We start from the raw sequence: 22,980 nt of genomic DNA on the forward strand, positions 1-22,980 counted from the left end.
ATGATAATCAGAAAGCAGCATTTGAAGGCGGAAAATCATGGAGAAAAATAAGAAACAAAAACTACAGAATTAATTTTCCATTCTCATCAGTTTCTCTATCCCGAGATATTTTCGCATCATTGACCTTTGAAACTACAATGTAAGATAATATTCAATCCCTAGTTACAAAGCTTCTTAAGTTATTGGCTAGAATTTATAGGAATTGGGGAAATTTCTTGGAAAATCGTGTGTTATTTCATTCCTTCCATTATGACGTATTCACCTAATATAAATGTAGCTTTCAGTTTAACACGCGGAATAAACGTCCAGTTGATTTTATAGTGTCAATTTTACCCTTTGAATGAAGTGTATTAAAAAAAATTGACTGATTTTCCGTTTTTATTCAGATGTAAAACAAAAGAAAGTAATTTTTTACATCGGCTTTTAACATATTTTTAGTCTAACTCCGATAACGAAACATTTGCATCTCAACTAACACTTACAGAATAACAAAATTTACTAAACTTTTATGAATTCATTAAAATGGCTTTCGCCAAAAAATAATGGTTTCCTTTATCGTTGTTAATTGGTAAAATCTATCGTCACATTCTCATTGTTTATATTTATATATATATATATATATATATATATATATATATATATATATATATATATATATATACATACATATACATATATATATATATATATATATATATATATATATATATATATATATTTCTGACTCACATCAGGATCAGAACCCAGGTCTTTCAACTGAAAGACCTGGGTTCTGATCCTGATGTGAGTCAGAAATTTATTTCTGTTATATATATATATATATATATATATATATATATATATATATATATATATATATATATATATATATATATATATATATATATACATATATCTCTCTCTCTCTCTCTCTCTCTCTCATATACACACATATATACCTACAAACAGATTTACTTATTTGGTCTGTTTCCTTATCTTATTCATTGTATTTTATCAATTAGTTATTCATATTCTCTTCTTTTTTTATCTCTAACTCTGGTAATGTTTGTTGCAGGTAAAAAAAGAAACTTCAGCAACAATCAGTGTCATTATATTAGGTCTTGGCCTTCACCCGACCCTAAATTCAGACTACACTATGCAATTACTGCTACAAGCACTTATACATTGTCAATGCTTAGTTAATAATAATGTTTCGATCATAAGAACGCCACAATAGTTTCAATATACTTTGTTTAAAATTTTTTTTAAAAATAGTGTAATTCGACAATTTACGAATAACCGTATTCCTATGCTTCCAATCCAATTACCCTTCCAGCATAAAATCAATCAAATAATGATAATTTTTATGTGTAAATCAAATTACTTCAGTAATTTGAATGTAAATGCCCCAGCTACCGAACACCTAAAACTAAAACCAACTGAGGCTGTCTTCATGGCATTATCGAGTTGGTTTCATGCTAACACTCAATCTTGTTGTTCAGAGGAACTCTTAAAACTATCATTAAAACGCAACTGAAGAAAGAAAAATGGCTACAATTTCTGGAGAGGGGGAACAAGGATGCAGAGTGGCAAGAACAATTACATAAGCTGTAATCCTTATAACTATCATACTCCACTGTATCACACGATTACCTGTTTCGTTTTACGAGAGAGATGTATCCGCTAAGCCTCTCTCTCTCTCTCTCTCTCTCTCTCTCTCTCTCTCTCTCATTCACACACTAACAGATTTGCTAATTTATTTTTCTTTAATCTATCTCATTTCTTTACTAATTTTATTATTTTTGTCCTTTCTCTTCTGTCTTTTCTGTTGTTAGTAAAATCAAGAAAATTCAGCAACATACAATGTCTTTGCCTTAGTCTTGCCCTTCAACTAAGTCTAAATTCAGATTACACTGTAAGTTTTTCCTGCAAGCTCTTACATTTTTCAGCTGTTTATTTGACAATAATGTTTCGATCATACGAATGCCACAATAGTTTTTTGCCTAAAAAAAATAATTTAACTGTGCAGCATTAGCAGCATTGTAATGCTTCTTAATTATTTAGCCTTCAAGCATAAAATCAATGAGATATTGGTTATTTTTATATATATATATAACTCAGTTTACTTCAGTCATTTAAATACAATTGTCCAAGCTACCAAACACATATAAATAAAACCAATTAAGTCTATTTGTTGATGGCATTTCAGAGTTGGTCCTACGATAACCAGTAGTCTTGTTGTTCAGAGGAACTCTTGCAAACTGTTAGGCAATAATTTCTGAAGAGGGAGAAGAAGGATACAGAGTTCTACAAGTAACAATTAATTAAGCTGTAATCGTCATAACTGTCGTATCCTACTTTATCACAGTACTTCAGTTACCTGTTTTTTTAATTTTTTTATGCAGCTCGCAATACCTGACTAATCTTTCGCGCAAAATCTTTCTATCATGGCGTCGATCACCAAACATTCCCATCAGTGTGGGACGAATAAATTAATCGCCTCCAAATTATGAGTGACCCCCATCCATCGCTATTCTGGGCCCACGGAATTTTCAACCGAAACTTGTTTAATTAAATCCCCAAAGGAACATTTCCACATGGGATATTAATCTCCTAACCACAAACGTACGCTTGATAAAGTATTGTCACAAATATATGCTACTGTCGTCTCTCCGTTCCTTTCACATAGAGATCAATTTCCCTTAGAGATAAGACAGCCAGACTAAGGGTAGAGTAGGGACCCCGAACCCAGCTACAAAGTGATAGTGGACGTTGTTTGTGAGACGAAGGGCCAACGAAGGAAAGGGATTAAATTAGTCATGGGGGAAATAGACATGCTAGAGACGTCACTTCTGAGACCTTTGCCCTAAGAACTATTCTCCTTCTGCTGGTATTAATGGTCTCCTTCAGGTATGTCGGGCACTCCTTCATTAATGGCTGGCCACTTCCGGACGGACCCCGAGCCCTATCTCTAGGATGTAGCCCTTTGTCTCTCTCTGGCACGGCCACGTGTGCTCCTAGGGTCACAAGCGACCTGGGCTTTAAGCCGCCCCTGCCTCGTTAATGGAAGCCATATTGTACCACGTTCCACAGTAGTTGTGCACGCTGCAGAGTTGGATTTTCCGGTAAGTTTGAAGTTCGAAAATTAATTGCCAGTGCCTGTTTCTTAAACTGAATCTCTCATTTCCTTTTCAAGATATTCATCTTCCAACATGATTCCCTTGTAAACACCTAGCATGTGTAGTTCCCTCATGAATTACGTCCAGTAAATGAATAAACCTGTGCTTGGTGATACAGAGTAAAACACCCCTCCATTGTGATAAATCATTGCAAGTGCGAAACCTTTTCTTGTACGAATTCTTATCCGGGAAATATATTTCCAGAGACTGGTTATCTTGTCGCTCGTGTTCCCCCACCTACCACCCTGAGATACGTTGCCTTAGATTACTAATTCTGCCTTGCCACCGGCTAGCCAGCTTCTGAACTGTTAGTCATCACAATCAGAGAGCCACGAGCCATGGTTCCACTTTGCGTTATTATTGTGAGAAACACTGTTGTATTTTGAAAGCAAGTTACCTGTAATTTAGGTATAAGATACTTGCTGCACTCCTTTTTGCTGGGTTGCATTCCAGGCAGAATTTAGTCTAATTTTAAGTGTTAATTGAAACCTTGGTTGTAAATTACGTTTGCACTTAGTTTGCTGGATTGTATTCCAACCAAGATTCACCTTACTTATTGAATTGTGTGGAATAAAGTAAATTACGATACTTCATTGGCTTTCTGGCGACCTTCCCTTTTTGTGTTAAATGTAATAACACGGTAAGTTATCATTTTGTTACATTGTGCTTACATATTTGGGCCTTGGTAATTGGCCCATAAGGCAACTCTCAATCAATATTCATTTTAATTAGCTAAAACCAGCCCAGATATGTAACAGTATGTTTATGAAGTATGACGAGAATGATGCTTCCGCTAAGGGACCAAGCCCTATTTCTCTCTGGATTTGAAAACAATGATGAACATATATGTTATGCATATCTTAGTTCTGAAATGCAATAATATTTGCTTTTCCACTCCTTTGCTTAGATTTCAGGGAAAGAACAGCAATGTTTAAATATCAACAGAGAGTGTAAATTTTCAAAGTAAAAGGCCATTTCGCGCAATATTTTATCTGAATATTTACGTAAAACATCTCATTTCTAATTCAGTACTACTTTATTTGCATTAGTATCTTTTAATGTGGTGTTTTGCAAATTGAAAAGAGTTCAAGTACAAGCTACTGATTATTATTTTCCTTTGCTCTTATATCATACTACTACTCACCTAGATGGCAAACAGAATTTTATTTTAGAAAACTAAAACAATAGTCAGACTAAATTTCTGCCTCACGTAAGGGTCGAACACAGGGCTCTCGAGTGAGATAGACATTTATTCGTTCGCAAAAGTAATAATGCGCTGATTTCCAAAAGCAAGATTGCCATATTAACTGAAATGAGGAAGATGTTTTGAGCGGAGATTTTTTTTTTTTTTTTTAACTTTGTGTCTTCCGATGACCGTCGAGGATCTGAAAGTTGTGCGCGAGAGACTCTCTCTCTCTCTCTCTCTCTCTCTCTCTCTCTCTCTCTCTCTCTCTCTCTCTCTCTCTCTCTCTCTCCAGTTGCGGCCAAACACTTTAATCTCGATTAAAACTAGAGTCTCGTCTGTCTCCTCCCTTTTAGTGGATTTCATTACCTTTCAGATTTTTTTTTTTTTATTATTTTTGTTTTTCCTGTCTTCCTGAACAGTTTCCTCCGAACTCTTTCTTCGTTTCTCTGTATTCACTGAATTTCCTATTTTCTTTCTAATTGTTCTTTTTTTTTTTCTTCATTAATAATTTTAGACATATTTCCTATCCTTGCATTTGACAAAACGTATGGCTTCCTAAACATACTTATCCCTGGATATCCGAAAATAAAAATAAACAAAAGAATAAAACTGTAAATCCCGACTCCCCACGTTTCCACCTTCTTTAGAAAAACTAAAACCAAATACCTGTAACTAAACATATCACTAAACAATGAACCACCAGTCCCTCAAAGTATGATTTCATTCATACATTTTTTTTTTTAATGCCAGGTCTACGTAAACACCTTGTTTTCGGTGCATGCCAATATCAGATCTACATATCAGTCATTTAAAATACAACGACAAATAGAGTAGATTCTTCGGACACTCTTAAATTGCTAATTCATTCGACAGTGATTTCACGAAATATCTGAAAAAATTACTTAGTATTCAATTTCAGATTATTACCTTTAGGTGAGAAGGAAAAATACTGACTTCTAGAAATGTGAAGAACAGCTTCCATAATTTAGTTTTCTTATATTGTTATGATATCGATATAAATCGGCACGTATATGATCTACATGAGGTGTGAGAGTTCTTTGTATATATAAGCATCCATATGTACTACTGAAAAAATAATTTGTATCTTTATCACAGTAGACCTACGATATCGGAAAATTTGGTTTCAGCCAATCACGAGCTAGCTATGCATATACCACTTATACCCAAGCCTACGTTCGTGAGTGGATAGATGGAATGAAATAGACTATAGTTCTGTTCTTTTTACTTCCTTCCGTGTTTTCCGCAATAAAACGCTAGCTCTTTCCTATCACGTTTTTAAAGTAAAAATCTATAACTTTTCTCATTTTTCAGCTTTCAAGGAGTACAATACGGTACCAACTTATAGCAATCTAAGTCGTGAATTTTATTCCCATAATTTTATCACTCCCTTGAGTTGTTTACGGTTCATAAAAATTTTGGGTACATAAACAAAAAACAAGGAGAGTCAACGAAGCCTTAAATAATCCGCTAGAATGCTTTCCGCTCAAACAAATAAATTCATGGTACCGGAGAGACCTCCATTTAGTGAACTTCGATTGGAACATTCAAGACTAAGATTTATTTTACTCCTTTTCGTAAAGTATTTTCTGTTAATTATATATGAGAACATTTTCGGGAATAATAAAGACTGACGAAGTATGAAACATAATATAATGGAACAGATAGAGTGAACCAATTGGAAAATGCTTCCTTCAGCTGCAGCTACGATGAGGAAAGGCAGTCACAGGAATGGACTCAAATTTCGCGAATATTATCTCAAATCTGACAGAAGCAGATACACGCTGAGGAAGACGTGGCCTCGTTTTCCATTCGGGAGGACACAGGCCATCCTTCAATTTCATGGACTAAAGCCGCAATAATATGCTCAACATTATTAAACTGGAATTTATCGCTCAGGTGTTCATATATTATCATACATTATGTTCCGCTATGTACAGGTTCTGCGTCCCATTCTCATTCTAGTTTGTCAGGGCATTGTTTGGAGATACGATATACACAGAGGAAAACAGTCTGTTCGCTTAATTTGTTAAAACTTCCTTGTCTAAATAATAAAGCCATTTAGTTCAAAGGTAAAAATCAATTACAATATTTACCTACAGCAAGAGTGACGAAAAAAATGCGTAATTAGACTATATGCAAATCGAGATTTCAGCACAACTTTTACTAAAGTTATCATTTTATTTCTTTCCACTTTGATTTCTCACAATAGCCTGGGGCCAGATCTTCTACTCGTCATCCCAAAAGGTTCCTTTCACCTACCCATACCCTGTCAATCAAAGCTCCCTCATATCGCTCACCTCTCTACTTCAGCAGTCTCTTTCTCTCACTTTTTCGCCCTTCTTTTACCAAACACCAAGAGATTTCTTTCAATAACGTCGGAACTTTTTCTCTTGACAGATACTCTACAAAAGGTTCGTCAGACTTCTTCATGAACTGATCCTATCAACACACTCAAGTTTCAAGTTCCCATACTCTCTGGAATGATAATAATATGAGAAGGAGTACAGACAGAAAGTTCTGACAATAAGGACGTTACGTACCGTCAAGAAGCTCTGACCACGGTACATTCATTCTGGATATTTGTAGTGGCCAGAGCTGAGAGAGGCGGATCCCAAGTAAGACGACGGCATGCAAAAGGTTGACTTATTACTAGCAAGCCATCATTGTAACAACGCCAGAGGCTATAGATTCGAATCCTGGTATCAGTAGATGAACTATACACTGTATATATATATATATATATATATATATATATATATATATATATATATATATATATATATATATATATATATATATATATATATATATATATATATATATGGGATCTCTCCCTCTCTCTCTCTCTCTTTTCTCTCTCTCTCTCTCTCTCTCTCTCTCTCTCTCTCTCGGAACGACTGAGTAAAAACCTATTTCTTGGTTGTTTTCCTTCTTTAGTACCATGTATTGAACCGTTACAATAGTTAGCCACTTACAGTAACAGCTGAAAAATAATTTAAGGAAAATCTAAATATCACCTAAACACCTACATGCCTAACGTCGTACTTGCAGAACCGATTTTTGTAAAACTGTGAAAGGAATTTATATGTTGATACACACACACTTACACACACACACACACACATATATATATATATATATATATATATATATATATATATATATATATATATATATATATATATATATATATATATACATATATATATATATATATATATATATATACTGTATATATATATATATATATATATATATATATATATATATTTATATATATATATATGTAAGTGTGTGTGTGTGTGTGTGTAGATGTTTAGGTGATATTTAGATTTACCATAAATTATCTACGAGTTGTTAGACTAGGTCTCTTACTATTGTAACAGTTCAATGCGTGCTACCAAAGAAGGAAAACAACAATGATATAGGTTTTTTACTCAGTCGTTCCGCATAGAGAGAGAGAGAGAGAAAGAGAGAGAGATCCCATAGGAAAGTTGACAGTAAGAGAAATTTCGAAAAGAGAGACCGATACCATGCAAACGTCCGCTAACCGCCCGTCTGCCCCCCTCTCTCTCTCTCTCTCTCTCTCTCTCTCTCTCTCTCTCTCTCTCTCTCTACAGCTGGAATTTGCATGAGCGTCGTCGTGCGAGACAAGAGGCAGATCCGTCGCAGACGAATGGGTTCTCCTGAAGGAGGGAAACAAGAGACCTACACAAACAGCCTCAGGCTCCGAGAAATTGCGATTCCAGGCCACATGATGTATCGACCCGGGGTTGCTCGCCTCTTATGATGAGTTGGATGGAAACTTTAATAAGAAGCGAATGAGTAAGTGGAGGCCTAAGACAACGAAGACTCCATCCTCTTGACTGCTTATAATTTTGGGATATATATATATATACATATAAATTATATATCTATATATATATATATATATATATATATATATATGTGTGTGTGTGTGTGTGTATGTATATATATATGTATATATATATATATATATATATATATATATATATATATATATATATGTATGTATGTATATGTATATATATATATATATATATATATATATATATATATATATATATATATATATATATATATATATATATATATATATTCTGGTTGAAGATATGATTGCAGATATCATTTAAGACGATCGTATATTACAAACTAATTTTTTGCATGCTTATAAATCTTTATATTTTCACTAACGGATGTTTACGGCACGCGTACGTGTTTGTAGAACTTTGTCCTAACAGAATAAAAGCGTGAGCAATATTGAATGGAACTGCTCTGGCTTTACAGGTGGACAATCCTTGAAACCAGAAAGCACTACGCACTCGGCCTGGATAACTACGTTCATTTGAACAGTTAATAAACTGCAACAGTGAATAAACTGTGTTATCAAGTAACAGAACAATTAAATGCGATAGAACCCCTGGCGCTCACGGTAAAATTCAGTGTTTCTTCTGCTGGACATAGATCAATTGATCACACTTTCTTTAAACGAAACGACTTTTTAAAAAAAAATTTCTATCTTTACTACCGTTTGCAATTCCTAGAAAATATTCTAACTCTGAAAACTAAAATGTAGTGATGCCCACACATACACAGCATAAAAAATACATTAAAAAAAGGATCGAGACGTTAAGTTCTGACCTTATGGGCGTTACATGCCGTCCTTCGTTCTTCATCCAGTGCTTTTACAGGATATGACGGTGAGAGAGGTTGGCCTCGGACTCGATGATGACAAGTTTGCACGAGAATGTCCTTACCGGCAAACTGTCGTTGCCACACAAACATCTGTGGATACACAATGAATTTTATTACATAAAGAAAAACTGCCTTCAGTATTCGCTGGATTAGATTAAAGCGGTACTTACGGATGCAGTCAAGTTCGAAAGCGAAACAAAAATGCAAAAAATATACCTTTAATCTTTCTCGACTAAGACGTAATAAGGAATCCCTGCTCTTAATGGCCCATATGATTATATCCTTTCAGGATTTACTAATATCACTCTGGCGTTAGTATAACCCCAAAAATAGCATTTTAAAGTAAGTACACAATCAGCATTTTCAATATTTCTGGTAACGGCTGTTGGAACACTTCAACTACGTGGGTATCTTCAAACTCTTCCCAAAAGAGCTAGATAAAACGTATCATTTAATGGTAAGTATTACTGTTAACTCCTTCAATGTTTACAAAATAGTAACAGTATTTAGTTTTCACGATAGTTCTTTCTGATATTATCATTAAGGGAATAAATTAGTTCTGCTAAGAAAACCTGCCTTGGGGTCAGTTCAGTATTTGTTTATCATGTTCACACAGGGGCGGTCAGTAGCCTACGCACTCAGATTATTCATTTCTGTTCTCTTATAAGAACTTTCTCATTTTAGTAATTCACACATACATAAAAGAGATCTTTGTTAATATACACATAATCTTTGTTGCCATATTCATCCATATTCAGATTATATGTATGCGACATTTTTATATTTCAGTGATACATACATACATGCATGCATACAGACATGCATACGGAAATCAGATAATTGCTAATACATACATACATTTGCCAATGGTGTATTCATTCAAATTCTTACATTTATACGTATAATCTAGTACAAAGAAGATGCAAACCTCTATCCGGATATACATCCACCTCAGTCTTGCCTGTTTTTAGCTCATTTGCCGCACTTTCCCGCACACGAATAAGCGAGCACAGCTTCTCGTCCCATTGCAATGTCACCTGGCCTCAGGGTGTTTGTGCGGCTGCCTCGGATCTTTCTTGCGCGGAAAAGTCATACATTTCAGACGAGGCGCCTTCAATAGGGACAGGTGACGCACGTGCAAATATTAGTCGGCAGAAGACAGCTACTCTCTCTCTCTCTCTCTCTCTCTCTCTCTCTCTCTCTCTCTCTCTCTATTTGACTGCTTTAGAAATCCACACATTATCTTCCGTATTTCTCTCTCTCTCTCTCTCTCTCTCTCTCTCTCTCTCTCTCTCTCTCTCTCGAATAATTAGGAAAACCATTGTCTTGTTTGGCCTGATTCTCTCTCTCTCTCTCTCTCTCTCTCTCTCACGAATAATTAGGAAAACCATAGTCTTATTTGCTCCGATTCTCTCTCTCTCTCTCTCTCTCTCTCTCTCTCTCTCTCTCTCTCTCTCTCTCTCTCGAATAATTAGGAAAACATTAAGTAAACCATTGTCTTATTTGGCCTGAGTCTCTCTTTTCCTCTGTAGGGGAGTAATGCCTGCAGTGTGCCTTCTGCGGTACACAGTAGGCAGTACTTAAGGGTTTTTGCAGCTTCCCTTCGGCCCCGAGCTGCGACCTCTTTTAAACCTTGTACTTTACATCCGTTCTAACCACCTTTCTACCACCTTGCCCTCCCATTCTCTTCACCAGAAATGAAACAGAAAGAAGCACCAGACTAGGTACAAAGAAAGAAACTTTCAAGCAAAAAAATTCTGAATTCAAGAGCTGCTGGTAGAAGAGTGATAGCAGCCAGAAAACATAACTGTCCCTCAAAAGGAATCAACACATTAAATAGACTTGCTTTGCGTTCAGAATTAGAAGAGGAAACAAACGTAATTGGAGACTCGTTGGTAAAGGAACAGGGTTCAAATTTTGTGGCCAAAAACAAAAATACGAGAAAAGTTCATTCTTTCCCAGGTGCAGGAACACTGAAGATAACCGAGAAAGTGAAGAAGACCAAAGTGAAAAGTAGAAAAAGCGCAATCATAGTGCAGGGAGGAGGAAACGACTTATTTCTAAAAGATGGAAGAACTGGCCAGACAGAAGGTCTTGTAGCCGACCTGAGGAATGTTGTAGAAAACATCCGTTAGAAAACGACAACGGCATTCTTGTAGGACTGCTGCCTAGAACCAATGTAAGCCACTACTCCCTCAGCAAGGCAAGAGGAATTGATGACAGACTGGAGCGAATATGCCAAGAAAAAGGTGTTAGGTTTTTAAACTTTTGGGACAGATTTGTAGGAACAAAAAACTATATAAAAGTGGTGGAACTTACTTGAATTTTGAAGGAGCAAAATTACTAGGAAACCTTAATGAAAACCTCTTGAAACACCTCAGTGAACTGAACATTCAAGGGGAGAAGTCAGAAAGCTCCCAGAATGTGGTTAGTAATAGCACTGCATAAAACAGGGAAAATAAGGGAAACGAATAAAGTCACCGAGGACAAAAGAGAACATAGAAAAGTCCCTCAGAGTGGCACAGTTTAATGCACAATCTATTCATAACAAAGTAGATCTCTTCAAAGAATTGATAGCAAGTGAAGAACTAGACATAATAGGTATCACAGAAACACGAATACAAGAGGCAACAAGAGACTTTGTAGAAGAGTACCAAATACCAGGATATAAATTGTTCAAAAAAGATAGACCAAATAAAAAAGGTGGAGGAGTTATGTTATATGTCAAGGACCAGCTCAGTCCAATAGAGTGTAAAATTACAACCACGCAAGAAGTAACTGGCATCAAAATAAGCAGTTTAGGGAAGAAGCTAACTCTAATACTAGTGTACAGACCTCCCCGCCAACCACAAATGTCCGATGAGGAGCTGTACGCACTACTAGGACGAGAAATAAACAACAAACTCTGCATATGAATAGGAGATTTCAATGCAGCAGTACACTGGGCCACTATGACCCCCACATCAAACTTAGAAGGAAAGAGACCTTTAGAATTTGTCAAAAATGACTTCGTCCTATCAACAGAAGATAACCTAGTGTTTGACCTTTCAGTAGGTGCAAATCTAGGCAAAAGCGACCATAAACTTATTACATTTCATATTAATATTCGCCATAAAAAAGAAAAGAAGATACTGAAGAGATTCGACTACCGCTGAGGAGACCTAAAACTAAAGGAGTATGTAAAAAATCTAGAGTACAACACAGACACAGATAAGTACTGGGAAGCCTTTCTAGAAGAATACACAGAAAAATGCTCCAGATTTATACATTAAAGCAAATACAGACAAATGGCAACCCTGAGCCTAAGTGGTTCAACTGAGAAATTAAAAATAAAATAAGAGAAAGAGACAGATTGCACAAATCAATGAATCCACACCCAACACCAGAAGGAGCAAGCAGGTATAAAGAACTCTGTAGAATGGTGGACAAATTAGTAAGAAATGCAAAGATAAATGAGGATAAGAGAGTTGCATAGTTTGTAAGGAAAACCCAAAGAATTCTTCGCGCATATTAATAGTAGGAAGCCAATAAAAAACAGCATAGGTCTCTTAAGAGACAACAGAGGAAACCTAGCGAACTCAGACCTGGAAAAAACAGATTTACTGAGTAAGTTTTTACTAGTGTTTTTACAATTGAAGACACTACCTCAATCCCTGAACCAGCTATTAAATATGAAGGGGCAGAACCGCTTGACAAAATAATATTTACAGAAGTTGTTTAAAACAAAACAGAAAAACTAAATAAGTTCAAATCTCCTGGTCCAGATGGGATTCATCCAAGAGAAATTACAGAGTTAAAAGAGGAGATAGTTCCTCACCAATATAAACTCTACAGAAAAACTGCAGAACAACAAAAGGCAACAAAAGGATGGAAACTAGGTAATGTGCCGCCAGTTTACGAAAAAAGGTCCAAGAGAAGAGCCAGGAAATTATAGAACAATCTGTGTAACGTCAGTCCCTTGCAAGATTTTTGAGTCTATAATTGCAGATCAAATTGTGGATCACATTGACAGAAACAACCTGCTTGGTATTTACGACAGTAGCAGAGCAATAGATATACTCTACTTAGATTTCCAAAAGGCTTTGACAAAGTTCCACACAAGAAACTAATGACAAAAGTTAGAGCTTCAGGAATTGTAGGAGAAATAGCAGACTAGATCGAAGAATGGCTAACTAATAGAAAACAGAGTCGTAATAAATGGTGAAGAATCAGAATGGGCAGATGTGACATGAGGAATTCCTCAGGGTTCTGTCCTTGGCCCGCTCTTGTTTTTTATTTACATTAATGACATTGATGTAGGCTTAACTAACAGGGTGGCCAAATTTGCAGATGACACCAAACTAGGTGCAAATGCAGCAGACCCAGATACAGTGGAAAGTTTAAGAAATGATCTAAGGAAAATAGGAGAGTGGTCAAAAAGATGGCAAATACCTTTTAACTTGGATAAGTGTAAAGTGCTACAAATAGGAACAAACAACCCTCATGCCAACTACATGCTGCTTGGGAATGACAAATAGTGTAGAACAAGACTAGGACCTTGGAGTCATTATTACCAGGGACTTAAAATCCTCAAAACAGTGCATAAAAGCTGAAAAGAAGGCACAGAAACTAGTGGGATACATAAAGAGGCAGTTCGAACACAGAAACAAGGAAACGGTGCTGCAGCTCTACACATCCATAGTTAGACCTCATCTTGAATATGCAGTTCAGTTTTGGTCATGAACACTAAGAAAGGACATAAATAGATTAGAAAGGGCACAAGCAAGACCTACAAAGTTAATTCAGTCCATCAGGCAAATAGGTTACCAAAGACGACTAGAGAGCCTGAACATGTATGGCTTAGAAACACAGCGATTGCGAGGACAACTAATAGAAACATTCAAAATACTGAAAGGCATAACAAAAGTAGAAAGTAATCTCTTCACATTAAATAAAAGCCAGACGAGAAATAATGAATGGAAACTAAAACTGAAGAGATAAAACACATCTCATTGTGGGAACTTCTTCACATACAAGATATGTGACACATGGAATAAACTGCCACCAGAAGTTGTAAACAGCAACAGTGTGGAAGAGTTTAAAAGAAAGCTAGACAAAATCATTAGAGCACTGTGAATGAACAGTAAACCTGCTCCTAGCTCCTAGAGATAAGTGAGCACATGATGTCTCCTCGGATGGACTGATAAGTCTTTGAGACATCCTAATCCTTGTAACTCCTTGTAACACTCTCTCCCTCTATTAACTACTTTGGAAATCCATATTATCTTCTGATTTCTCTCTCTCTCTCTCTTGGTTTGCTGATCGTGGAGATGAATTGCAACATTGACCAAAAAGATGTGAAAGCATTCACAGACATATTGAAAGGATACGATCCTTCAAACTGGAGCAAATCTGTAGAAAATATAATGAAAATAATAGAAGGGATACCAATGAAAGTTCAAGTTATCAAAAGACTTATAAAGAAAATCTACAAAAATCAACACATTCCATCAAAGAAAATAAGTAAGGTGGAATTAGTGAATATATTGATTGATGCAATAGGCAAGCGGATGCCTAAAGCATGTAAACTATGTAGTGTGGTATAGCATTGTAAATCCACAAAACCTGATTAGGAAATGCTATGCTTGCCATGTACCGACACACCCGTCATGTGCTGAAGTTGAGCAAAATAGAAATAAGGACACAAAAATATTTTGCTCAACATGTCTAGTATGGATAGACAAGGTCATTAAATCAAGACTTAATGTACAGATTGTGGAGGATGAAGAAGATGAAGAAGAGGAAGAAGAGGAAAATAGAGAAGAAAATAAGACTGAAGAGAGAGAAAAGATTAATGAAAACAAAGAACAGGATAATAGTATGGACGCAGAGAAACTCATAGATTCTACATATGAGGCAATACAGCAACATACATATGAAGAAATAAATTATGACATGATAAATAAAAATAAAATCCCAAAGAGGTTGTACCCGGATCTCCATACTGATGGGAAAGAACAAGAAAAAAAAAAAGAAAAGAAAGACACAGTATGCACCCTTTTGAAAAGAGGGAATTGCAGGTTTGGTGAAAGATGTTATTACAAACATCCCAAGATATGTCACAATTATGAGATCTATGGCAAATGTGCATATCTAGATGGCTATGAAGAGGAATGCAGCGATCTACATCCAAAAATATGTAGAAACTGGAAAGAAGGAAATGGATGTAGGTTTAATAAGAAATGTAGGTACATGCATCCTGTAGCCATGAAAAACCAAAATCAAAATCAAATACATATAAAAACCAAGGTAAAAATGAAACAAATAAAGAAAAGAACAAAGATCATGTGATGAAGGCAAAAGCAAGCCAACAACACATTATGAAATGTCAGCACCACGATATGAGCCATCAGCACCTAGATATAGCACAAGGAACAAGCAATGTATCTATGATGCTAGGGATGGTGCAGATATGGAGATAAGTGCAGGTTTATGCACAAAGTGAATAAATATGAAGCTGGAAGAACAAATATAATGGAAAAGTTAGATTTTTTAATGTACGAATTTCTGGAAATGAAAAAGATCAACATATCAGAACAGGAAAGAGACATGGGAAAATCCTTATTATTACCCATATTAGATAATGGAGATAATACGCAAACCATCATAGTGATGAACGCGCAGGGTTTAGTTTCAAGTAACTCAAAAAGAAAGATAGAGTTCTTAGAAGAACTAACCCAAAATGAAAAAACAGAAATATTGAATATAAGTGAAACCTGGTATTCCCAAGAGACTGGTAATGATGACCAGATAAAGGGTTTCCAAACTTATAGATCAGATAGAAAAATAGAAATCAAGGGGGAACCGCGATATATGGGAGAGATGCCAATCAAGGAAAAATCTGTGAGAAATATAGTAACACAGAATGTGAATTAATATGGTAGAATTTGAATCTGAAAAATTAGTGAACATTGTAATATATAGACCCCTAATACTAAAGAGTTTGACATAATAATTGAAAAATTGGATGAAATATGTAGAAATCACAAGGACTGGACTATACTCCTAACCGGAGACTTTAACTTTCCTTTTGTAGAATGGAAAGAACGAATAGGAGACTGTGGTTGTATTTATACATATAAAAAGAGAGCAATAGTAGTACAGAAGATAAGAGGCAATTTGAAAAGCTATTAGATATGCTAATAGAACATAACATTCAGCAAATAAATCACCTACCAACAAGAAAGGATAATATTTTTAGACCTAGTATTTGTGAATGAGGTGAACTATGTTAAAGAAATAATAGTATATAACACGAGTATTTCGGACCATAATGTCATAGAACTAACAGTCCGTTCCAGAACATACGAAAACAGAGAAAAGCAAGAGACAAAAAATGGGAAGGATATGGAAAATACAATTTCTATAGTAAGAATATAAATTGGTAAAAAATAAATGAAGAATTAAACAAAGAATGGGAAAACATATTTGTAAGTGATGATATACAGGTAAATACCGATATATTATATAAAATATTAGAGGAAATAGTGGAAAAATATATACCGAAGAAAAAAGTAATCATCAGTCACGAATTCCAAGAGACAGAAGGATCTTGTTCCAGAAAATTAGAAAGTGGAAAAAAGCTCTTGCAAAAGAAAAGAATGCACGGAAAGTGATGGAACTAAAAAGTAAGATAGAAAATGCAGAACAAAAGATTATACAATCAAAAGAAAATGAAAAATGGAACCTAGAAGAAACGACACTACAAAATATCAAGCAAAACCCTAAAATTTTTATTCATATGCAAAAAGATGAATAAAATAAGAGTAGAAATAGGCCCTCTAAGAATTGAAGGGCGATTAACGAATGAAAAAAGGAAATATGTAACATATTAGCAGAAAGATATAAGAGTGAATTTACACCTAGAATTGACAATGAAGATAATGATACAGAAATAAGAGATGAAAATACTGAATAATTATCAGATATAGATATTACAGAAGCCGATATTGTGCAGGCTATTAATGAAATTAAAAATGGATCAGCAGCAGGACCAGATGGAGTACCTGCCATATTGTTAAAGAAAGTGGTTCATTCAATCGCAAAGCCGCTAGCAATATTATTAAGACAAAGTATAGATACAGGCAAGATTTATGATGAGCATAAATTAGCATATATTACTCCTACTTTCAAAAGTGGTTCAAGACTAGAGGCAAGTAATTATAGGCCTGTGAGTCTGACATCTCATATTATGAAAGTATATGAAAGGGTAATGAAAAAAATATAATGAAACATTTAATGAAAAATAGATTGTTCAATATAGGACAACATGGTTTTGTACCCGGAAAAAGTACACAAACCCAACTGTTAGTCCACCATGAAAGCATATATAAAAATATGATAAATGAAAAAGATACAGATGTGGTTTACCTAGACTTTGCAAAAGCTTTTGACAAGGTAGATCATAATATATTAGCAAAAAAATGAGAAAAACATAACATTGTTGACAAAGTAGGAAGATGGATAAAAGAATTTTTGCAAAATAGAAAACAGATAGTGATTGCAAACGATGAGAAATCGGATGAAGCTACGGTAATATCCGGTGTACCACAGGGTACGGTGTTAGCTGCATTTCTGTTTGTGATTATGATTGCAGACATAGACAGTAATGTTAAGGACTCAGTAGTAAGAAGTTTCGCAGATGACACAAGAATAAGTAGAGAAATTGCTTGTGATGAAGATAGGAACTCGCTACAAAGAGACCTAAACAAAATATATAAATGGGCAGAGATAAATAGGATGGTATTTAACTCTGATAAATTTGAATCAATGAACTATGGTGATAAAGTAGGAATGCTATATGCATATAAAGGACCTAATAATGAGACAATCACAAACAAGGAAGCAGTTAAAGACCTTGGTGTGATGTTGAATAGGAATATGTTATGCAATGATCAAATAGCAATTTTATTGGCAAAATGCAAAGCAAAAATGGGAATGTTGTTCCGGCACTTCAAAACAAGAAAAGCTGAACACATGATTATGCTTTATAAAACGAACGTACGTAGTCCACTTGAATATTGCAATATAATATGGTACCCACACTACCAAAAGGATATTGCACAAATAGAGAGTGTACAAAGGTCATTTACAGCTAGAATAGAAGAAGTTAAGGACCTTGACTACTGGGAAAGACTACAATTCTTAAATTTATATAGTCTTGAAAGGAGAAGAGAACGCTGCATGGTAATTCAAGCATGGAAACAGATAGAAGGAATTACCAAAAACATCATGGAACTAAAATTATCAAAAAGAGCAAGCAGAGGTAGATTAATAGTGCCAAAAACTATACCAGGAAAATTAAGGAAAGCACACAGGACATTAATCCACCACACACCAGCATCGATAATGCAGCGTCTATTCAGTGCGCTACCAGCTCATCTGAGGAACATAACAGGAGTGAGCGTAGATGTGTTTAAGAATAAGCTCGACAAATATCTAAGATGCATCCCAGACCATCCAAGACTGGAAGATGCAAAATATACCGGAAGATGCGTTAGCAACTCTCTGGTAGACATCAAAGGCGCCTCACACTGAGGGACCTGGGGCAACCCAAACGAATTGTAAGGTCTGTAAGGTCTGTAAGGTCTCTCTCTCTCTCTCTCTCTCTCTCTCTCTCTCTCTCTGTCGTACCCAGTCTAAATTACACTCTTCTTAATTCTACAATGCATTCTCGTGCAAATAAAAATCCCTCTTCCCAGTAGTGTTTGACAGTCACTTATTATTAACACATATGATGTCTTTGTTACATGACAACAGTAATGTATCTGCTTCTTGGGAAAAAGCCTGGCTTTTTCCTTTGGCAAGGATTTCAGCATGACATACAAACGTTATTTAGATCTATCTACGAAGCCGGGGGTGTTCACATACCAAGAATTATTTTTCTGTGTTTAATTAACCCCCTTTTCACTAAATTTTGCCTTTCAGTTTAAGAAGCAGGTAGAAGGCAGGGTCTCAAGCAGGTAAGAGCTTCTTTCCCTGCTGTTTGGAAGTCCAATCAGGCTGGTTTTCATTAGCTGGCGCTTTATTCATTTCCAGAACAATAAGAAGTTTTTCACTAACGTCACACAATGCCTGTCGTTTATTATGAATTAAACCCCATTAGTTTGGTGCTCTTCATCTCCTTTTGAGAGAGAGAGAGAGAGAGAGAGAGAGAGAGAGAGAGAGAGAGAGAGAGAGAGAGAGAGAGAGTTTGGGGTCCATTGAGGCTTGGGATACCAAGTCATTGGGTTGTCGATTTGAATGACTGTACATTGAAAAAATATCTGTGTGCTGTATCCACATTAGATTTAAAAGTAATTAAATTACAATCAAATAGCGTTATGCTACAGTAATCAAACTACATCGTCGACAAACTATTTCGTGTCCAAGTCCCTGAACTCGAGAACAACCCCTTTTATTTCTCACAGCTTCCAGAATCTGCTTTCAATGCAAAGTTAATGGCCGTTAACTTGAAGGCACCCTTAAATGGAAGGTCCTCCGAGTCTATATTCCTTCCTGGGTATGCCCGATATCCGATGTCCTGAAACGCCTTCAAAACACAGTTTCCAGGCTGTTCTATTATTTAAACAGATATACTCTACTGTCCTGCCCGCTCCACCTCTCTCTCTCTCTCTCTCTCTCTCTCTCTCTCTCTCTCTCTCTCTCTCTCTTGAATAACGAGGGAAACCATAATGCTATCTAGGTAGACTCTCTCTCTCTCTCTCTCTCTCTCTCTCTCTCTCTCTCTCTCTCTCTCATAACTAAGTAACCATATAGTGGGGGGCCAACAGTCTAGGATTCCCATTGGTTTTGCATGTTATCTTTTTGCAGCTATTATAAATGTGTTCTTAGCATTGCCAGGAAGTGGAAAAATGTCGCCATTTTTTCCGTGGACCTTCAGTAACCTTGACACAGCGTCAAAGCTGAAAGGTCATTTTCAACCCAACGTACTGTATTAATCATGCTTTGTTTCAGAGTCTGGAGTGCCAGAATGTTATATTGTATTTTCTGAAGTGTTTCTGAAAAATATTCATCATTATCTGAAGGGGCCATGTGTATAGGCAGCACAGCAGCTTCACCAAAGTTGTGTTCAATACCTGTAACAGGGGATGTTGAATGCGCAGCAAAATATGCTACCTATCCTTGATTCACAAAATGTACTGAAAATGATGGCCGAGTTTGATAAGAAGTGATCACAAAGTTCACTCTTCAAGTTTGCACAGAACTACATGAGGATGGTATTACTCATATATACATTCATCCGTGCCACCCGTGATGGTCTTTGGAAGCTGCACCTGTCGTCCCTTGATGCTATGTGCAAGTACTTCTTTGCTTGTGACAAGCAGAAGTATGCCAGGCTGGTTCCACTTTACCTTACAGAGATGACAGCCCTTCAGAGCACAGATACAGACATACATCAAGACTTCATGGACGGAAACTTTGTAGGCAACAAAAACCAGATGCAATTCTGTGCCATTGAAGTGGATCATGCTCTTAAGCACATCAACCGCATCATGAAAGTCATTGGAGGACTTGTGGGCATACAAAGAATGCCAGTGCTCGGGAGAGATTCTTCCTTACAGCTCCAGAGCTCATTAGACTTGCTGAAGAAGCACATGTAATGGCTGGCTCACCAACAACTACACGTAAGGAACATCATGACCTGTCACTGGCTGTCTGGACAAGACAGGAAGAGGACATTACTTGACTCAAGAGTGTGCTTATATCGTCCATGAATCCTATGAAGTACAAGGGTGAGGACCTGCCCAACATCATCACAAAGGTTGTGATGCCAGCTGAGGTGCAGAAAAATGTGTGCAACCAAGAAGACATTGGGCAGGAGAAGTAAGCCAACTTTGTTGAGGAATGCATCAACATGAATGAGGTCAGTATCTGGGCCAGAATGAAGGTTCAACTGATGACATGGAAAAGTGCAAGGAAGCTGGTGAAACACAAAGTGGCTGATCAGGTATTGGAGCTCAAGGACGACATATCACTATTTGCCCACATGTTGACTGTTGCACGTTCATGCCCCGAGATGAACCTCAAGGAGAGCACTGGCCAGCATGAGTTCACATTCCTCCCATGAGCCTTGCTTACAGTGAGTGGTAAACTCCTACCATGCACAGACAAAACCAAGCTGAGGGCTGTACTTGAGGACCTGTCAAACAAAATTAGTTGATCTGCACCAGTGACACTGCTCCCTTGACATCATGGAAGGCAACTGTAATTGATGGAATGGCAATTGTCCAGGCAATGGGTAAGCCACCTTGGGTCAAGACATGTGCTCAATGGGCTGACCACTTCATAGCTACACTGGACAGCAAGTGCAGAGAACTGATGAGTTCCATCTAGTATGACTGTTATGATCTCCCCACTTCATTGAAAGAGGCCACAAGGGAGAGACACCAGGGTGGTAAGCCAGCAACTACTTATCACGTCACAGACAATACACCAATTGGCAAGGTGTCAGCAAAGCCGTTCCTATCCAGTACCAGAACCAAAGATGAACTGACAGTTTATCTTGCAAAGAAAGCTCTCCACCACTTTGCAAGTAAGCCCAAGGTCTTCATAGTGACTTAGTGGCAAGAGTTCCTCTCAAACTCCGTGGATGTTCAACATCTCTGCAGTTCCCAAGAAGAAGCTAACACAAGACTTATCCTGCACAGTCCGGATGCTGTTCGAAGAGGAGTAGCCTGACACTGACGTTCTTTTCCTTGCAATCCAATGTTACCATCAGCTCTGCAGGAACACATACTTGTCACTGGTGTGGGGAACAAGAAGGGAGTCATCTCATTGGGACCAACAGTGAATGCCCTCAGTGACGAGGGTTTAAGCCTTACCAGGATTTCTTGCCTTCTCTGGAGCTGACATAACAGGGTCGATTTGCAGGCAAAGGGAAGCTGACCTGTTGACAAGCACTTAGCTGGAAGTTGACAATAAATGAGCCAAGACATTTGTTTGCCAGCTCTATGAGGCTGGTAGCACTGTGGTAGATGTTGGTGATCTCATATGGAAGCTTTACACCAAGAAACAACTAGAGGCTCAAAAGCTACCTCCAATACGAGGAGCCTCACATGAAGCCATTCCCCGGGCACATTGCCAGGCCAAGTGTGGCGTCAGGATGACATTCCTCACCCTCAGCTACCACCAGCAACAACCTACGTGTGGAAGGAAGAGGGGGCTAGGCTAGTTACCAACAAGGGATCCTCCAGCTCCAGCCACAGTTACTCACCTCATCAAAAGTGGGTGCACATCACACTGTTCCTCTCAGTCGCAGGACCTCAACTGCTCCGAGATGTGCTTGTGTGGAGCCGACGAGGAGGTGTGCAGTAATGTCAACCAGACACTCTTAGGAATGGGAGAGGATGAAGAAGGCGATCCTTCCATATAACTATGAACACAAACTCTAAATGAACATTGAAGTTCTACCCTACTTAAGCTGACCACAGCCAGCCAGATGGTGGACCGAAAGAACTAAACAAAGCATGTTTAAGCTATGAGATTATCACTGCATGTACAGTTTAGAAGTCAAGAACAAAAAAACAAAAAGTTTGAGTTGTTGAAAGGAGTGTTTTTTCCTAATTATTATATTACTTTTAGCAATATACTGGGTGTTTGCTTTGCATACAGAATGCATTTTGGGGCAATATATTCAAATTATTTAGCACGATTTGGGCCGTAATTTGAAACTGAGATAAAAGTAGAAAGAAATCACCCAAAAAAATGGCAACATCATTTTTCGGTTAAATCCTTCCAGAACACAGTCCAACCAGTAGCCAAAAATTAACATCTGAAACCAACGGGAAACACTGGCCCCCCACTAATAGTGCTATACGGATGATTCTCTCTCTCTCTCTCTCTCTCTCTCTCTCTCTC

This window comes from Macrobrachium rosenbergii, chromosome 9, assembly GCF_040412425.1.
Source record: "Macrobrachium rosenbergii isolate ZJJX-2024 chromosome 9, ASM4041242v1, whole genome shotgun sequence".
In the NCBI taxonomy this organism is placed as follows: domain Eukaryota; kingdom Metazoa; phylum Arthropoda; class Malacostraca; order Decapoda; family Palaemonidae; genus Macrobrachium; species Macrobrachium rosenbergii.